Raw genomic sequence first — 20593 nt, forward strand, 5'->3', positions numbered from 1 at the left:
CAAATTGTACGAAAATAATGAATTACGCATTGATAATTTTTAAATATTCGTAAAAGATGTAATTAAATTTATTAGTAAATGTGCAATAAAAACTTACATGGCAGAAAAGAGGGTTTAAAAAGCATTCCTTATAAAGCATTTCACAAATGTGCAATGTAACAATTGTACCTTTTGCTTCTATTTCTAAGCCAGCAAGCATTATTAGCACCGAAAACGTAAGTTGAGTTCACATAGCGTACTGAATGATTCTGCGATATCCACTGCTCCCAGCGAATAATTTTTCGAAATGTATACATGAAATTCATAGTCAATAACAATAGATCTTTTACGAACACATGTATGAGTTCTTAGATTATAACAAAAGATAAGGTTCTTAGAGCAGGAGTTAATCCAAGATGAAATTACATTATAAACAAAACTGTAAAGGATAAAACCTACTTCCAGAAAGTTTAAAAAGCCCTTGCAGTCACGCCTAAACTAGGTAAAGCATTTCACATTCTCATCATTATATTTCAGTCTTCATGATATGAGAAAGGTTTGGAAAAGGAATAAATTTTATTTCTAAAACTGAATTATTTATTAAAATCAGCTGAAGCTTTATATGATTTTACATAAGCTCCGCATTATGCAGATAAATTAAGGTTTGGTTTGGTTTATTTGATTACGGCAAAGCACTTGAAGGCTATCTGCCTGAAGGATGCCTTTAAGATATACATAGATTTTTCACTTAAAGGGATCATTCGCTATAACGTCTTTTTTCTGGAGGTCATGAGGCATCATTATAATGAGCGTCCAACTGTGTTAGGTTTTCGAAGCCTAGGAAATATGAGATTTCACCTGCATCTTCACCAAAATTCGAATCACAGATATCTCTGTTATTAGTTTTTGGATGTGCGAACCATTTACGATGCTGACTTACATTCACGGTCTACGATGTTACACACACAATACTTTTGTCTACGATGTTGATTACATTGCGAAAGTACATAAAGAGGAATGCGTTATATTTCGTTACATTCTCATCCACTTAAAAGGTGACTGGGGAAAGGTATGAAAGCCAGACGACCACATATGAAGACGAATTAACGTCCTTCACATTTTAGTTTGGGTGCCACTGTAAAGACAGTTCAGCAGTTTTTGGAGAAGGAAAAAAAAAAAAAAACTGCGCTCTTGTCGTTATTTCCAAGCCACTATATACGTTGATTCAAAATAGGCATTTAAAGTTTGTACGGACTTTCCTCTCATTTGCACTCGTAATGTGTAAATGAATGCCGTCATCACAGCAAAGAAGGAATCAGAGAATTTTAGCAGATTACAATATTCGACCTTTTTTCCGCAACAGTCGTTACCATGGTTATGTTGCTTGAATTGGAGGGGGAAAAAGTGGCCTTGAAATGTTGAAATGCCTATTCTGAAGTAACAGACTATAGTAGGGTGTTTTAACCATTATTATTATGAACAATATTATGAACACTAGTAGAACAGTATGAATGCACAATACTATGAACACCACATCTAAAGCAAATACAGTTAAAAAATGAGTTTAAGTAGGAAGATCAATTACGAAAGAAAAACAGATTGTTAGCCCAGAGGGGCTATTAATTTCGTTTTAACATTTTGCGTCGTCCACTACAAAACGTCCTTTCACTTTTCAAATTGTTGCCGCAATATATTACAGACCTGAATTATATTTAAAGAAATTAAATAATGAAGAATCTGCATGAATGTATGTATGTTTCTCGCACTGTGAAAAAACACGTCAAACACGTCAAGTTTTGAATAACGTAGTCCTCCACTCGAATACGGGCATCTGGAAACCCGAATCTGGAACTTGTTTTATTATCTATTTCATATTTTGTAAAACTTAACAAAATTCTGATTAACAAACTCAACGATTTCAAAGCGAGCAATGGCAGCACTGTACGGGGGGGGGGGGGGAACCAACAATATTTTTATCTCCAGCGCGCGAGACTGTGTATCGGAAATGCTAAAGATATGCAATATTCTTGTAAAGTTCCGGAACTCTTTTATAATTGTTAATATAGAACAGAACATGAAATTTTAAATTCTATGAATCTTTTTAAATCTATGAATCGCTTGAAAGTTAGCGAAACTCTAGTAAAATCTCGTCTCCATTTCCATTTCTCTTTTCATATTCTTTTGTGATACTGCTGTTGAATTGAATTTTATGATTTAAGTGCGAAGTACATGACATTTAATAAATAAAGGTAACACAGAAAAGTTTTCAGATTTTTTATTTCCTTGAACATTACCATGGTGACGTTTGGTGAAGAATGGATAACAAAGCTAAAATATTTAAGAAATAATAAAAGCTAAAATATTTAAGAAATAATAAAAGCGTGATTGATTAATCCATAAAAAATATAAACTCAAGGGAGATGCAATGAAATCATTTCAGCAATAGAGCCTGAGAAGGGTAATTTATTATCCGCATGAAAGCAACACGAGACTCAGGAGTTCTGAAATTAAGATGTCAGTTTATATTACAGGTTTTCGTTTTGCATTATCTCTAACAATATACATTCAGCGATACAAAAATGGATAATGATGCTTGATGGTCACGCTATTCCTTTCAAACTAAAAATGCTTCTTTAGAGACAGAAATATCTGACGCAAAACAAGGAACGTTTTAGTCCAGTTTTCTTCCTCTTTCTCAAAAAAGTAATTCCATGGAGACATTAAAATAAAAATATCAACATACCAACCCTTTATCAGATTAAAAGTCGCGAAATGGAGACGAGATTTTACTAGAGTTTCGCTAACTTTCAAGCGATTCATAGATTTAAAAAGATTCATAGAATTTAAAATTTCATGTTCTGTTCTATATTAACGATTATAAAAGAGTTCCGGAACTTTACAAGAATATTGCATGCATTTAGAATGTAGGGTTACTGTACTTCGCACCATCAGGCAAAATTAAAAATACGTAATGTCTTGAGTATACAGGGTGAATCTGAACAAGTGGGCAAAACTTTTAAGGGGGATAGAAGGCAGCTATCCGAGCAATATTTGACATAGAAATATATGGTTGGAACGCAAACATAGAGCCGCTAGGTGACATTGTAAATGGTGTAAAAAAGTCGGTCCTCGTAACTAATGGCATTTTCTATCGTGGATTGCCGAGAGGATGGTTGATTATACGAACTCCGAAATTTCCCGGGCGATGGATTGGTGGAGGTGGTCCCATAGCTTGGCCACCAAGATCACCGGATCCCTCGTGTTTGGATTTTTTATTACTAATAATCACGTAGTAATAATATTAGTAAGTTGCTTTTATAGCTTCATCAGTGCCATCTTCGCAATGAAAACGACAACCACTTAAAACTTGTTTTAGGTTAAAAAATCGCCCAAAGTCAAACGCAGCAAGATCAGGAGAATAGGATGGATGTTCTATCACTCTGGTTTTTTTTTTTTTTTTTTTTTTTTTCAAGAAATTTGACTGTCGATCTTACCGAATGAGGAGATGCATTATCATGGTGAAGCATAAGTCTCCTAATATTACTTTCTTGAAAAATTTCTAGTTTCACTTCTCCAACCACTAGAGGGTTCCTAGTCGAAACAGTTTCGCTGGAACCGATGTCCCGGCTAGTGACGCGGGACATTTTACATTACAGATTAAAATGATTCGCTTGAAGCTTTGTCCCTCATAGGTTTTTCCGCAAAGAATTGGTTTTCGCGTAAGTCAGCCAATCAGATATCCAGAAGGCTAAAATTATGGGAAATGTTCTTTTCGGCAAGCTACTGAGGGTACGTAATAGATGTGATACCCGTTTAACTATCATCTGTCCCTCTAACTTGATAGCTATGATCAATCCTATACTTCGGAAGAAAATGGCATATACTAATTTTTTCACTGCTTATTGTGTTTTCAACTTTGTTGGGCCATCTTCGAAGACGCACGCTTTACTTTTTCGATGTGTTGGAACGTTACAAAACATACGTTTCTGGACCGGTTATGAATTTCGAAATAATGCGGTCTCCACCATCATTAAGTAATTTTAGGGTTGATACAGTCCAGTTTTTGGTGTTCTGATAATTTACGGGGGGACCCAACGGCAAAGTAATTTTTCTCATATGCAATTCTTCATAAAAAATTATGTTTATTTGCTGATCATTTGGTAGTTACAGCGACTAATCATTGATTAATATTTTTCATATGGCCGACACATTTTCTGGGACAATAACTGGCCAAGGACTTCCTGTTATGTTCTTCATCCAGAAGTGAATTTCGATCTCTACCAAATTCTCTAAACCATCTAAATAGAGCAATAGATCATGAGATACAGCCTCATTTCTATGTGCTAATTGTAGATGTTCAAGGCATTCTTCTTGATTGAGCCCCACTTTAGAATCATAGAAAACAAAAACATGCTAATAACTCTCGCGTCAGTTTTTCAAAAGTTATTCAATGATAGATAAATTGCAATTATTACCACATTATCGTCTGAGGATATAAAAGAGTTCAAATGTACTTATCTAATAGATAGTTCTTTCATAGCGCATATTATTTGCCCCTGTCTAAAAAATTTAGAGTTGTCTACGTATGAAAGTGAGTCTCTTTCCTCCATCTATTTTCGAGTGGGTAGCCCTCGAGAGCTTTATTAAAATAAAGAACTTCATTTTCCATTATCAACTGCGAAAGTTATAAATATGTACGACAATTAGTAAAACACGCATTCTGATGTTAAAAAAGTTCAATTATTACTAGTTTCATGCACGTGATAGGACTTTTGCATAAACGCTTTAAACATAAATTTATTTAAAGGATTAGAATCAAACTATCAGAAGGGTATGAATCATTGGAAGATGTAAAAATGCAAAGCAATAACGCTAATTTTTATAACAAAGTATAATATCACAGAATATAATTTGAAAAACAGATGGTGATAAGGATTTAATGCGCACCAGGATATCTCCATTATTCGAGTCAAAGAAATTACAAGTAGGAAAACATGGCTAAAAATCTTAAGATAGCATCATGGAAAGAGTGCATCATATAAAAACTAAAGCCTGAGTATTAAAAAAGCTGAAAGTAACATTTATTACTTCATTGAAATGTAGCATAAGCTTGCCAAGCAATTCCGAGAATGAAACCAGTAGCTGCAGAATCAGAACGCTACTGATATTAAAAATAAACTGTTTTGACATGCAATAAATCTATTTAATATTCTTTAGCTGTGAAAAACAACTAAATCTGAAGTTTAGACTGATACTTGAGAGATAAAATATCTGTGGTGTTTTCAGCGAGGAAGTCGTGGGTTGCATTTGAGATGCATGCAGATAAATTACGAGAAAGGATTGGATTGGATTGGATTATTCAGTTATGGCAAAGCACACGAGGGCTATCTGCCTAAAGGGAGGGATGCCTTTCGTGGAGGACTTTCTAAGGGAAACTGGCTCGTATACACGTTACACATGGGGAAAACCACGAAAACGCCCATGCAGCCAGCCCGTTCGCGGGATTCGAACCTCAGACCGAACTACCAGTGTTCAGCGTCTTTACCGCTCGGCCGCTGGTGGGCCAAATTACGAGAAAGAAAAATCACATGCTTCAAAATATGTAAATCAGTGAGAAAGCAAATTATTTTTCAAATGATTTGACAGGCAAATGAAGTAAAAATCCATACAGTTAATAAAAGTAGCTTATTCGATATTCGATATATAAGGCATTCATTTTGTTTTTGTGCGCTCGTACGGGAGTATATGCTTCTTGTTTATGCAAAAATAAAAATACTTTTAGAAAAATATAATCACAAACTGCGTTTTGCGGTTATTTTTTAATACAGGGTGTTTATAAGTGAATGGTGTGGTTTTAAAAATTAATAAATCAATTTATTACTTTATATGGACAAAAGTTACAGTATAAGCAGCGGCAAATGTCCAAGTTTTTGATGCATTAATCATTAATCCTTCAATATGTGCACTCTTGTTCACACGACACACATCAAATTCTTCCCATATTCGGTGTGGTATGTCCGCCGTGAGGTCTGGAGTACATGCTTTATCCGATCACAAACTCCCCGGGTTCGAATCCCGGAGAAAGCTTGGATGTTTGTAAATGTATAGTGTCTGTGCGGCATGGGGGCGCTCCTTAATACGCGAGGAGCCGAAAGTCCTCTCGAGAGGTTGATGGTAGGGGAAGAGGGATGGGAGGCCCTCGGACTCGTGTTCCCCCCCCCGGGGTGCTCTCCATCAAAACTGGGGGTGGAATTGAGCTAAATCGCATTGTCACCCGTATGGTGCTCAAGGATAAATACGGAAAAAATAGTGAAATGTGAACGCAAACATAACTCCAATTACCCGCGACATTATCAGATGTGGAAATGCAGAAATCTGTTTCTCAGGTAATATTTCGTTATTCGTGTATTTCGTATATTTATTAGTTTTCTTAGATTTTAGATAAGCTTTACATTGAATATTACATAGAAATTTCCTGTAAGTTTTCCCACAGAAATATTTTAATTACGATCAAATTTGCAAACAGAACACCTGACGGCATATCAATGCGATATCGAATTGAGAAACTATTAACAAAACATAAGTCCTGTAAAAAGACAGTTTACAAAAAATATAATATGGTAAAATATTAACTTCTATCCTCTTCTTTCCCCCCCCCAAGCGGTTATTAGTCTCAAAACAGCATTTTGTGGCTATAAACAGCGAATCACTCGTTAAATTGTTGCCACTAAATAATATCGCCCTGTATTACATTTAAAGAAACTAAATAATGAAGAATCTACATGAACTTATGTATACATACATGAACTTATGTATACTTATGTATATATGTGAAAAAAACGACGGTACTTAGAGCCTTTAAATTTTGAAGAATGTAATCCTCCATCCGAACATGGGTTGAAAGCTTTCAAATTTTATTATTATTATCATTATTATTTATCATTTTTAACATAATGCACATTATACCGTTTATATCAAAATGAAGCTACAACAAATACAAATTTTAATCTCAAGATTACAGCATTTGTGTCATCCCTACGTTATAATTTATTGCAATAAATGTTAACACAAAAATAAAATAAATACGAAGATATGTATGTATATATAATTTCTTTTAGCACAGAGATACGAATGAAAGTTTAAAAAGATGATACTCAAATACGTTTATCTATTTTTTCTTTTAAATTTCATTCCTTTTAATAAGAAGGAATCAGACATCTCCATTAAGAGGTCACATATTTGATCTTATAAGTCCCATTTACGATGCACGTAGTCCCAGATGTTTTCTAATAAAAAATTTTTGTTGGTGGGAGGACATTTTAATAGCAGCATATTAAAAAAAAAAGTAGGCAGTCTAATTACGCCTAGAGGAGTACAGAAGTAAAATTTTGTGAAGATAGCACTTATCCTTTAATTCCGTGGGTGTGCCCAGAGTGGGCACACTGATTGAATTGAGCTTCGAAAAGAGTGCTGAAACGAGCATTGTCAATGAACTGACCGATGAGATGCGGAAAACAAAGAATACAGACTCTCAGTTGTCCTAGATTATCGGTGAGCCCGCTCTCGGCACGCCTAGGGTTCGCCGTTTGATTTCAGGCAAGATTTCAAGGTGAAAATTTAAAACTAATATAGAATAAGGAGATTAGCATACAGCCAAAAAAATAACATAGAAATTTCTTTTCAAGCAATTCCTTTTATACCCTAAAAAAATCTGGAAGATTTCTTTGGAAAATGAGGGTCTTAAAAAACTAAACATAGCTAAATTATATGGACTGGTTTGTGTTTAGCTGCCATCTACTATAAATAAAAAAGGTTCAGAGCAACCTATAAATCCTTTTCCATTCAATTTTTCTGTGCGTACAGAAGGAAATTTTTATGTGTGTTCAGACTGGACACACTGTGCCGCAAAGGGTTAAACTTGGTAAATCCAAATTAAGATTAAACTTGAAATTAATGTAGATAATTACTGAGAGAATTAGATTTTTGTAGCGTAGTTTACGTGAGATGAGATCACTTGGGGCCACGTTATACGAACCAGCGAATCAGGATGTTGAACCATGAAAGTATAGGAAATTTCAAATTAATGTCTTTTTACAAATTTATTGTCTTTATTTATTGGCTTTTTACAAACTTTTAAACGATATTAAAATATTTATGCTTTCAAAATAAAAAATTCTTGGAACTAACATTTGTTAACATCTTTTATGTGTATACTGTATGTTGTCGCCAATAAAGTCTGCTTGGCGAGATTTGCGCCGGCGAAACGGAAAAGTACCAAAATGCTCCTTTGGGCGTAATATACATTCTAAATCTCGCAGAGTGGGATTTGGAGGGTGACAGCAGTTTTCGCTCCATTTCGTGTCAAACAACGCAAATTTACTGTCTTGGTAGCAGAACATGTTTCCCACTTGCAATAATAACCTTGGGGAAGGGAGTAAATTGAAGGAGCAGGACGACCCCCTGTCTTGCCATTGTCCGCCCAGACTGACCAAACAAGTTTGCTAAGCCAAAGAACGTTCTTTGGCTAAGCGTCATTTCAAGCGAGGACAGTCGTAATAATGGATACAGCTCCTTTGCCAAAAGTAAGTTCGCTTTTAAAATATATATACAATTATTTCTTAATATAAATATCTTAATTATTATAAATTATAGTTAGATTTATGTGTCAAAATTTAAGTATGTAATAAAAAGTAGTTTTAGTTTGCTCTTTTTTTTTAGGTGTCTGTAAATTTGCTTTAAGAGTGTAATGCTGTAACGTAGTTTTATTTATTACGTATTGCTAACACAATGAAAGCTGTACGTATGGATGGTACTTTTTGTAAATAATTCTTAACATTATTTTTATTTTTGAACAATTTACGCAAAGCTATCGAATTTAATTATTTAAATTTAGTTTTGCATGCATTCCTATTTCAAATAGGAAGAACAGCGGTGGAAAAAAAATGCATACTAAAGTTTTGATTTCTTTTATAACACAAGTGTGTAAATTATTTGGTAGTATTGGAAGAAATAAAAACCGTATACTTTACTGAATTTCCTATTGAAGTCATATCGTTTTCAGCTTCTAGTAGTTTTTAATAGATTTTTAACTTTCATTTTTTTATAAATTCTGCTTATAGTTTGTGACAATAAAATTCACTTACTGTTACAAAGCTGAATTTTTCCAAAATATAAATACTAGCACTACCTGGGTCATATCAGCATTCTAAAACTTATATTTTTGCAAATATGTTGTTATTCTCGAGAGTGTAGGTGTAGCTAAGGCCTATTGAACATTCAAAAGTCCGGGAGGCCAATAAAGCTGCTAAGACGGCTTTCCGTTTACGATTTAAAAAAAATCTTGCATTCTTTAAAAAAGACTGAAAGCTTCAGATTTTAAATTACGTCCAAAGGGGCGTTTTTTTAACATTTTGTGTGTTACCTTTATTTATTAAATATCATGTTCTTCGCACTTAAATAAAAACATTAATTAAACCATAAAAACATTCAACAGCAATATCGCAAAATAATTTTAAAATGAACATATCTTTAGAATTCCCAATACACAGTCTCGCGAGCTGGATATATATATATATATATATATATATTTTTTTTTTTTTTTTTTCCCTCGTACAGTATTGCCATTGCTCGCTTTGAAATCGTTTACTTTGTTAATCAAAAATTCGTTGACGTATTACAAAATATTAAATAATAAAGCAAATAATAAAACCAATTTCAAATTCAAATTAGGGCTTCCACATGCCCATATTCTATGGAAGATTACCTTATTCAAATTTTGTTGGCTCTAGGTACCGTTGTTTTATTACAATGCGAGAAACATACATACATTCCTGCAGATTCTTCATTATTTAATTTCTTTAAATATAATGTTTGGTGGCAGCAATTTGAAATGAAACATATCGGGAATCGATGCAAAATGCCAAAACGAAATTAACAGTCCTTCTGGGAGAATTGCCCTTTTGGACTAAAAAAAAAACCCAGCTATTTTAAAAAAAATAGTAAGTTTTGATTTTCTGATGACAAACTGAAAACTATTGTATTATTAAATATTCCAGGTAATTCATGCAGATAACTATTTAATGAGAATTCATTTTCAGTCAAAGACCAAGCATAAAATTTTAGTACCTTGTCCATTTACGTAGGTTCTATATTCCTAATACTTGTGCCACAGCAAATTGTCAAACTTATCTGCCTCTTATCTTTTTTTTAAACTGTAGCACAATAAAATTTTTTTTTTTTTTCAGGAGGGATTACATGATAGTTCAAAATTATCAGATTTTTATAACTGCAAGAAATTTCCGAAGATGCTGTTAATATCCTAAAAGGTAATTTTATTTTCTACTCTGTTTTAAATTAAAAACTATACCTAGTCCGGATTTTTGAAAATTCCAGATATTCAGTTGACTTATGCTATATACATGTATTTATTTTATGCTAAATATGTATTTACTGACAAATATACGTATATGCCAATATATAATATGTACACCAAATGTTTATTTCTTTTAATGCGAATAAGAAAATTAAAAAAACAGTATTTATTTTTAAAAAATGTAAGGCATGTTTTTTTCAAACTTAATTAAATAGTAAAATTCGTACATGTCTAAACATTTTTATTTCAACTGTAACAAAACGACTTTTTTATATGTAAGCCATAAAACCTAAATGTTTGATGCATTTTTATTTTATAATATGAAAATTAAGCAATATTGCCTTATATTTGTGGCAGCGCGTATCATATTTAAAAAATTAACTTATTTTATTAACAGATAATAAAATGCACAATTAAAAAACAGCTTCTCCTCCCTTCTATTGCGGGAGAAAACCTAATTCGACGGGTTATTTTTATTTATTTATTTCCCCCTAAGAAAACTTGTCAGGCATACTTTCAAAATTGTCGAAATATATACTAATTTAAACATGATAATTCTAAAATGATTCATAGATTAATTCATATACATCAACTCAATAGTTAGAAAGTTAAACTAATGACATTTACTTATTACTTTTCAAGATTATTGCCTTTTCATTTCAATTAGTTATTATATCTTCTCCTAGTGATATTAAAATGAGTGAGAGGATCTGATGAAGTAATGTTCAAAATAATATAATTGTTTACATTAGCAAAAGCTATTGTTGTATCAAACAAGTCTTATAAACCTTTTCTTATGCACAGTCCTTTAAAGTAGGAAAGAAATGTAAGTAATCTGATTTTAATAAACTCATATGAATTCATTTTCTGGTTTAGATAGGATTTAAAGACCCAGGTAACACAGCTTGTTTACATTTTCAATAACTAAGTTATGTGAACACTGTTAGAGGCGTAGCCAGAGTTCTTGCTGCCTCGCTCAGTACACAATAAAAAGTCTATAAAATGTCAAAATGATATATATAAAAACAAAATATCTGGGTTTATTTTTGAAATAAAACATTAATTCTAATATCGTAAAGTACTATTTTGTTTGTTTTCCTTATACACAAAATCATTAATAGTATTCTAAAAGTTTGATTTACTACTCTATCAGCTGATTTGTAGACAGTATGGTACAATTTCTCAGTCTTTAGGTGTTTTTTAATCCATTTGTACTTTGCAAAATTCTTCTCGCAACAGTCATGAAAAAAATTTACAGATGTATATCAGTATTTGGAACTGCATTCTGAACTGCAGAAGTTCAAAGTTACCATCCTTTCACCTGCCTTCGAAAACACTACCGCAAAGAATCCAGTAAATGTAAACGCTGCAAAAGCACAAAGCTGATAGAATTCTCTTGCGGCCTCCTCGCTTTCTTTCGCTGCTGTTCAAAATTTATTTGCATGTGTCATTTTTTTTCAATTTATTATTATTTTGTCTGATTTCCGTGCTATGTTTTCTAAAAGTGATTTTAAAGTGTTTGCAAAGAAAATTTACAAAACTGCATACTCGAGTACTTGTCTCGGCATGAAATTAAGCATAATGGTTGAGATACAGTCAAGGAAATATTAAATTGCGTTTAAAGAATGTTTCCTTCTAAGATAATATGTTGCCGAAAATTTTCTTAACGGAACAGTTTTTGGGACAATTTTGAGAAAATGGGGGAAGGCCAAATTGATTTCAGTAACTAATATTTACTTTATGTAAATTTTACTTACGTATGCTTAATATTATATTTCTTGCTGCTCATTCCGAGTCGTAGCTAGGGTTTTCAGCGCCCAGGGAAAACTGAAGATTTCGAGCCCCCTACTGCTTGCCAAGGATGGAAAACATTTAATTCTAAAATGCCGTAACATCAGTTTCGCGCCCCTTGGATCCTGCACCCGGGGACAGATGCCCCTTGCCCCCCCTCTAGCTACGCCCCTGCGCTCATTTTAATTTATATGCCCTAAATACCATGTTTAACAGGCTGTTTACTTACAAATGCTTAATATCATGCTTTTTCTCCGAACATTAATGCACATTCCCTAAATATTACCCACCAGCGGCAAAGTCGCTGAGCACTGGTAGTTCGGTCCAGAGTTTGAATCGCATGAAGGAGTTGGCTGCATGGACTTTTTTGTGGTTTTCTCCATGTGTAACGTGTATACGAACCAGTTTGCCTTACAAAGACCTACGGAGGCATCCTTCCCATTAGGCAGATTTTTGATGGCATGTCAGCAACTAAAGGACAAATAAAGGCTTTGAAAAGCTGTCAGAATTTTATCGAACCTGTCGAAATTATGCTTGGCAGTAGATTGGTTCAAGCTCTGAATACAAAAACAGGTCAATTTGAAACCAAAATTGTAAAAGAAACATTTCAGTATGTTTCAGTCATAAAAACAATTGAAATGGTTTTGTCTAATAGCCATGTAAGAAATTATATCGAAAGTGAAACAATTTCTAATGATAGACATTTAAAAAACAGTTTTCATCTTTTTATGTCCCAAGAATTTTGAAATATGTGGAAACAAAACGCCCTGATCTTCTGGTACCAAGTATTGCTGATTTCAGTGGTAAAAATCTTTAAAAATTTAACTAGGATTATAAATGATAGAATTTAATTAGGATTATAAATGATAGAATACTTTAAAACTTTTCTTTGTTTACTTTTTAATTACCTAGAGTAAAGTAATTTTGCATCTATTACTCACATTGGTCTTTATTCTTAAATGGCTTATAGTTTTTTTCTTCTGGCTCGTAAAGGTAAGCTGTAAATGCATGTGCCTCTAGTGCCAAAGGCCTTTTTAATGATATTTTTGTAATCATTATGTAATAAACATGTGTATTTATATAGATATACATATATATATATAGATGACCTAAAAGCATTAGTTTTGCTCACAGAACTTTTGCTCAGCTAAAATTATTGGAAAGAAAGAGAGACAAAGGTTTTATTCATTATTAATGAGTAAATATTTGGCATAAGTCTATGCATAAAAAATAATTTCATATGCTTAGCTATAAAATTCTTTTCATAGGATAATATTTTTAGTTTGCAGTGTATGTATATGTAAATAAGCTATTGATACTATATGTAAGTGAGCTGAGCTGCATATCCTTTGAAATTTGCTACATATTCTATCTTGAAAGGTTCGTGTGTGATATTTATATAGTTTCAATTAATTATTACATTTCACATGCAATTTTTATCCAGTATATGTCTTTTATATATACTTTTATTTTTATTTTTGTAGGGTAAAGGCAAAGCAAGTATTTTAGCATCAAGCTGTTATTTGAAAAAAAAAAAAAAAAAAAAAATCCAAATTCTGCACTTCTAATATTTGCTAAATGTAAGTATTGAGGAATTTTGATATGCTTTGCACTAACTTTCATTTTAAGAGGGCAGATTATATTAAAATGAGCCATTTTACAACAGTGAATGTATTTGGCCTCATGTGGCTAAAATTCATCTTCTCAGGCTGCTTTCGACTATTGTACCCACAGATGATGCATGGTCATTTAGCTAATTTCTGTAGAATTGGAATTGCATTGATTTGAATGTCACCTACATACTAGCAAATATTTCGAGAGAATAAGATGGTTTGTAATATGTGTGATGCCTTTATATGATCTAAATCTAAAGCATGACACTAATCATATATATGCATGTATATACAGTGAACATAGATTTTTTTTTTTTTTTTTAACTTGTAAAGTGATGGAAAAATTGCTTCAAGGTGAAATTCAAAATATACACTTCCAGCCAGACTATAGCGATCATGAAATCAAGAACAAACATCTTTACAATAACAATAGTTTATTATGAACAACAATAGTTTATTATGAAAGGATGATACTTGTTTTCATAAGGAAAAGACAGACTAATTCTCCATATAGTTTGTTCTTTTTACATTTTTATGTACATTATTTATTACATTTTCCATTAAGAAGCAACGCACAAATAGACTATCCTATTCTATATTTGCATCAATATAATATTTACATATTCCTATATGTATTTATACTGCATTTTTACAGAAACTAAAAGCAAAAGACCTCTATGTGAATAAAATTACTAGGAATCACTTATTTTTGAAAGAAGAAAAATTTTCTGGCGATATTTTTTAATTGGAAAGATAAACTTTCTAGTATGGCTCATTGGTATTTGACTTGTCCTAATAGATAGGTAATGGATGTATTCTTAATAAAGAAATTTATTTTCAGGGAATAGAAGACATGGAATCTCTTGGACCAGCTCAGAATAAACAGCTCATTATAGTGTGTATTACAAGTTCATTCTGTATTAAAGCAGTAAATCACTTAACAGCATGCCCAAATCATGCCATGAAGGCATTTGACATTCTATTTAAAACTAATTTTGTATTTAGCGTTCAATATGCACATACATCAACAAATTTTTATAATTTTGTTGCAAGCCTTTTGTATAATGTCAGCACTCCTAGAGCTTGTGTGGACTCTTTAAATACATGTTTGAGTGTGAATTTATTGCATTTTGTACATGCATTACATTTCATGTTTTTAATGTCATTTTATTGTCATATTTTAGTGTCATATTTTCCATTTTTATATATGTACATATATTTCCTAATAAAGAGTTTTTCATGCATTGCTTGTTTTCACTTATATTTAAAATACTTCGTTCATTGAAATTATTATAATTCTGCAGTTATGGTAATGATTCCTATTCGGATTTAATCAATAAATGAAATACATAATTTTCAGCAGAATTATGAAAAATGAATTTTTAGCTTACACATGTGAGCTATAATCCATATTATTTCACTTTAAAATTTACTTTATTTTTCCCAAATGAGACTTGGAATTGGCATATATAAAAATAAATTACAGTCTAAAAGTATATGTAAGCATTTATTCACCTGTAATGATTAATGTATAGGAATATGTATGCATATAACTTCTCAAAAATAGAAAGCGTAACAAGCTAACTTAAGATTTTAGACTTTATTCATAATTTGGGGTAATAATTAATTTTAAGCTCTTCATAATTATGTAATAAGAAATAGAAACATTTCTTTTGCAATATTTTGTGCAATATATGAAGCTAAAAACAATAGCATGAGAGTATTTTATGGTTACTTATTTTCTGAATCTCATACATTGAAAATAAAGCTGAATAATTTCATGTAAGGGAAATTAAATTCGCATTTGTTTCTTACTTCAATGTATATTAAAATTTATTATTCGATTTTTTATGCATATTATACTCAAGTAGACAAACTACTAGTAACATCAATTCACAAATTGTATTAATATATTCACTTATAAGTAGCATTTTAAGAAGTTAAATCTATCAGATTATGATACAGGTTTACTGACACATATATATATGATCAGCTGTTCTAACACATTCAAATTTTCATTATAAAATTTGTCAAGAACTATTTTTAATAAATTACTTTTCCAACTAGTATGATTATTTAATGGAAAATTTAGCTTACAATTTACATGATTACGTGCCCAAATCTTGTGAATAAGCATAATTTGCTTTTTTAAATTAAAATATGTATACAAAATTTAGAATGTATATCACTATATATATATATATATGATTCATCTAAAATGATTTTTTTAAATTTCTTTTATGAAACTAAGCATTTTTTGATTTCTCAAATTTTGAAAATATCTGAAATATTTATTCAAAGTTTTAAGTACCTGAAAAACCTTATTTTTTATTCAAAAACTAAGTTTTTCATTGCGAATATCTTGCTATTCCAGTTTTTATATATAAGTTGCATTGACGTTCTTATTTTTATTGCTTACTACACATAAAGGTAAAAGCCATGTTTCTGTAAAATAAAATATATTCTGTGAGTTCAAAGTAATTTCACATCAGAAGTACTGTGAGGAAGTGATAGTGTTAAGTATTTCAGAATGTTAACTACACCGAATTTCTAATATTTTAATATGGATGTAATTATTTTATATGTATATTTCGTTAGATTTGGAAAGAAAAACTATATGTCTAAACAATGAAGATACAATTGTCTTTAAACTGTGTTTTTTTTATTTCAGTGATGGTCTACTTTGATTCATAATCCAGTTTTTATATATAAGTTGCATTGACGTTCTTATTTTTATTGCTTACTACACATAAAGGCAAAAGCCATGTTTCTGTAAAATAAAATATATTCTGTGAGAAAGTGATAGTGTTAAGTATTTCAGAATGTTAACTACACCGAATTTCCAATATTTTAATATGGATGTAATTTTTTTATATGTATATTTCGTTAGATCTGGAAAGAAATCTCAACACCAATAAATGTTTAAGTAAGTACATAGGTAGCAAATCTAAAACAGATGTATATATCAGATAATTAAAATCACAATAGCATGTTAAAAAGTAGTGTAAAATATTCTTTTCAAGAGATAATATTAACCAGATATCTAAAACAATACATCAGCTATCAAGTTTACATAGCAAATACCAATTTTCAGTTTGCCTATAATATTATATAAAAATCGCACCATCAAGGAGTGAGCAGACTATTATTATAACTCCTTGTAATGTGTGTGGTTTCACCCGAATATCGGGCGATATCTGACTATCGAAGAAGAGCGAACGAAAAAAGAGTCACTCCTGTTTTTGTGTGAAAAGGGACCGCTTTTTACTAGAGTGAAATATCGCTCCTTCGAGGTTGGTGCCATTTTGGCATTAGAGGGAGGTGGGATATCACTCCTTTAGAGTCAGATAGGACTCTTTCGAATTTAGAGTGTAAAATCTGAAAGCTTTCAGATTTTTATTTATTTATTTATTTTAATATACATAAGGTCATGGCTAACAAGAAAAGCGTATGTTAAATATTTAACAAAATTTGATTTCTCTCCTCGTCAACCATTTAACTGATCAACTTTATTCGATTTGAAAACCCGCAGTGGAAAAGTCACTTTGTCTTAATGGATATCTTGCGAAACACAGATGTTTTAATGCGCTATAGGTGCCATGAAAGTTCATTTTATTTAATCGGGATCTGATTGCAGCCATAACTGTAATCTTTTGTATCCCCGTGACGCGGAAAATTCGCTGTAAAAGTCATCGCGGTTTGAGTTCTTAACCTTGGACCTCGAAACTAACCCACAGTGGAATGCGTGACTCAGAATCCGATTAAAATTAGACACTTTTTATCGCATTCCAGTATCATGTCTTACCCTTCGTCTCCATGGAAGCATTTCGGAACACGTGAATTTAGGAACAAATTAAGCAAGTGGGAGAATCTTAATTTGATTATTCGTTTATCGCTCTCCTTGAGAATTTCATATTGGGAAATGTCGCGAAAAAGGAACAATAGATTTTTTCATAGCGAATCAGTTATTTATTGTATCTTTACGATAACATCTGTGATAAACTTGATCAACAATTTTCATGGTGGAAAGCACAAATTATTTTTCTAAGCAAGCAAATTCAAAATAAATATTAACTCTAATAAATCAATCTTAAGAATATTAAATCAATTAATTTAGAAGACACAGCAATATTTTTGCTTGTCAGTGAAGTACTGCACACCAGCTATTTTACAAGAAATGAAATTTTGACTTATTTACTTTTTGTATACTTGATTGTAACTTCTTGACTGCGGCTGTTACAAATAATAAAATCTGGCTACATGCGAGTGATTAGTGTTTGTTTTTTCCAATCTAATGAGAAAAATATTTCAAAAAATAAAAATCATAAAAATTGACTGTAAATCGTTAAAAGAAAATTAATTGGCGTTATAGACATATACGTACCAAGAAGCGTCAGTAATAATTCTACTTAGATATAAAAATTCATATTAAGTTATTTTAATTTATATTAAGCTAATTACGGTTACTGTTTTCTATGTCGCCGTTAAACGTTTTCCCGTTCATTCCCCAGTTTCACCCTTCGATCTAATTCTATGTGAAAAATTATTTTCTAAGAAGATGGTTCAGACCCTTCCCACCAAATACAGGCCTTTCTTTATCATTCCATATACAAAACAAACAAAAAAAAAAAAAAAAAAAAAAAAAAAAAAAAACTCAAAGCTTTCAGATTTTACTTACTTTCAAAGGGTTTAACGCATTGTGTGTTACCTTTATTTATTAAATATTATATTCTTCACACTCAAACCATAAATTTCAATTCAACAGCAATATCGCAAAATAATTTTAAAATGAGCCTATCTTTAGAATTTCCGGTGCATAGTCTCGCCTGCTAGAGATAAAAATGTGTGGGTTTGTTTTCTCCCCCCCCCGTTCAGTGTTGCCATTGCTCGCTTTGAAATCGTTGAGTTTGTTAATCAAAAATTCGTTAAAGTGTTACAAAATATGAAATCAATAATAAAACGAATTTCAAATTCCAAATTCGGGCTTATATTCAGTGATTATATTCAATGGAAGATTACGTTATTCAGAATTTGATGATTCTAGGTACCGTTGTTTTATCACAATGCGAGAAACATATACTAAATGTTTCTCGCATTGTGATAAAACAACGCGAGAATGCATTGTGATAAAACTACGCGAGAAACGAAGTGTAACATTTATGCAGATTCTTCATTATTTAATTTCTTTGGCTCTAATATTTGGTGGCAACAATTTGAAAATCGAACCGACATTTATAGTGAACCAATGCAAAATGTCAAAACGAAATTAATAGCCTTTCTGGAGTAATAAATAAATTAAAAAAAAAAATATTAAAAAAAATACTAAAAATTTGTTGGATGTTAAAATTTGGAAACTGGTTTGTATCCATATTACACACGGGAAAACCAGGAAAGCATCTCCGCAGCCAGAGTGTTTATCGGAGTTTGAACCCGGGCTGAACTACCGGTATTCAGCGGTCTTAACCATTCGACCACTGGTGAGCCAAAGCCACAGAGAGTTTGTAGACTTATTTGGATAGACTTCTGTTAAGACGTAAGTATGCACATATATCAATGAATCGCTTCGAGGTATCTTTCATGGTGCCATAAATTTTTTACGAATTCGAAAATAAGTCATTAAAAACCTACTTTTAAATTAAAATTTTAAATTCTTTAAAAGATTTTTACATATACAATTACTACTGCACAATAACAAAAGTCAGTAGCTTACATGTTTAATTAACGGATTACGACTGGACACATGAAATTTTCTGCATGATATATATTCACCAAACGTAAGCAGAATAAAAGAAATCCACAGCGTGCAATATCATACTGAAAACAATAATGAAAGAATTTTGACGTACTTTCCGTTCACAAAAAAATGAAGCGTTTAACATAAAAGCGGCTGTCACACAAAACACGAAATTCTTTGCTTTCGTTGAATGTGCGTGAATCAAGATAACAATAATCCATCCGCAAACAATGGTTCCTGCTATCGAGTTGAGAAATAAATATAATCCTGGCTTACAGAAGCTGAGGTCTTTAGTTATTTCATCGCTTGGGTATTAAGCCACAGAAGCTAGGAAGAAGATTAAGTCAACAACAATTTTTAAAAAAATAAATAAAAAAAAAATAAAAAAAATTTTTTTTAAACGGAAAAAAAAACGTACAGAGTAAGAAAACATATTCTAACAAAAGATGACGAAAATTAAACGTTTTTCGTCTCAGCCACACATTGCTTTTCGGCCTGTTTAATGAGATAAGAGGAAGTCACGGTAATTCACATTTTACTTTAGTAATTACAGTTTTAATCAGCGTTAAGTAGATTACATTGTTTTTGTTATTATTATTTCATCTTTGTCTAGCTGATGCTAAACGTCCAATAATCCACTCATGTTTAAATATCCTGGAATATACAGTATCTATGATAACGAATTGAAAAATGTTTCATTACACAATGGGGGAACACAAGCATATAAGTATTAACTATCTAAGAATTGTTTGTATTACTTTTGTTAAATTAATTAGTTTGCACCGAATAATTCAAAAATAAATAAATAAATAAATAAATACAACTACGATTCGCATTGTACAATTAAAATAATTAACATTTTACAAGGAACTCGGAGGACTATTTATTATTTAACAAAAAACTGTACAGTAATATCCCCACCGCCCGGTATATTTTACCTCGAATACGTGAAGTCACCAAAAATGCCAAACGCCTTATGAAAGAGGTTACTCGTGTAACGTTCACAATTGCGGTTAGGTTTATTTAATTATTGCAAAGCACGCGAGGGCTATCTGCCTAAGGAATGGGATGCTTTCGCTGGAGGACTTCCTTAGGAAAAGTGGC

General features: G+C 31.7%; 1 protein-coding gene and 1 long non-coding RNA gene across 2 annotated transcripts in view; one reads left to right on the plus strand and one right to left on the minus strand.

Moving 5' to 3' along the window:
- Positions 1-20593, minus strand: part of LOC118195436 (beta-1,3-galactosyltransferase 5-like) — a 269223-nt gene that overhangs the window by 159201 nt on the left and 89429 nt on the right. The window lies entirely within an intron of this gene.
- LOC118191685 (uncharacterized) lies at positions 10224-14999 on the plus strand. Its single transcript, XR_004758644.2, has 3 exons — positions 10224-10304; positions 13627-13722; positions 14597-14999. It is a non-coding gene; the product is annotated as an uncharacterized LOC118191685 (long non-coding RNA).

Source organism: Stegodyphus dumicola, chromosome 6 (assembly GCF_044657685.1).
Source record: "Stegodyphus dumicola isolate Sdum_Otavi_A_Nest chromosome 6, ASM4465768v1".
Lineage (NCBI taxonomy): Eukaryota > Metazoa > Arthropoda > Arachnida > Araneae > Eresidae > Stegodyphus > Stegodyphus dumicola.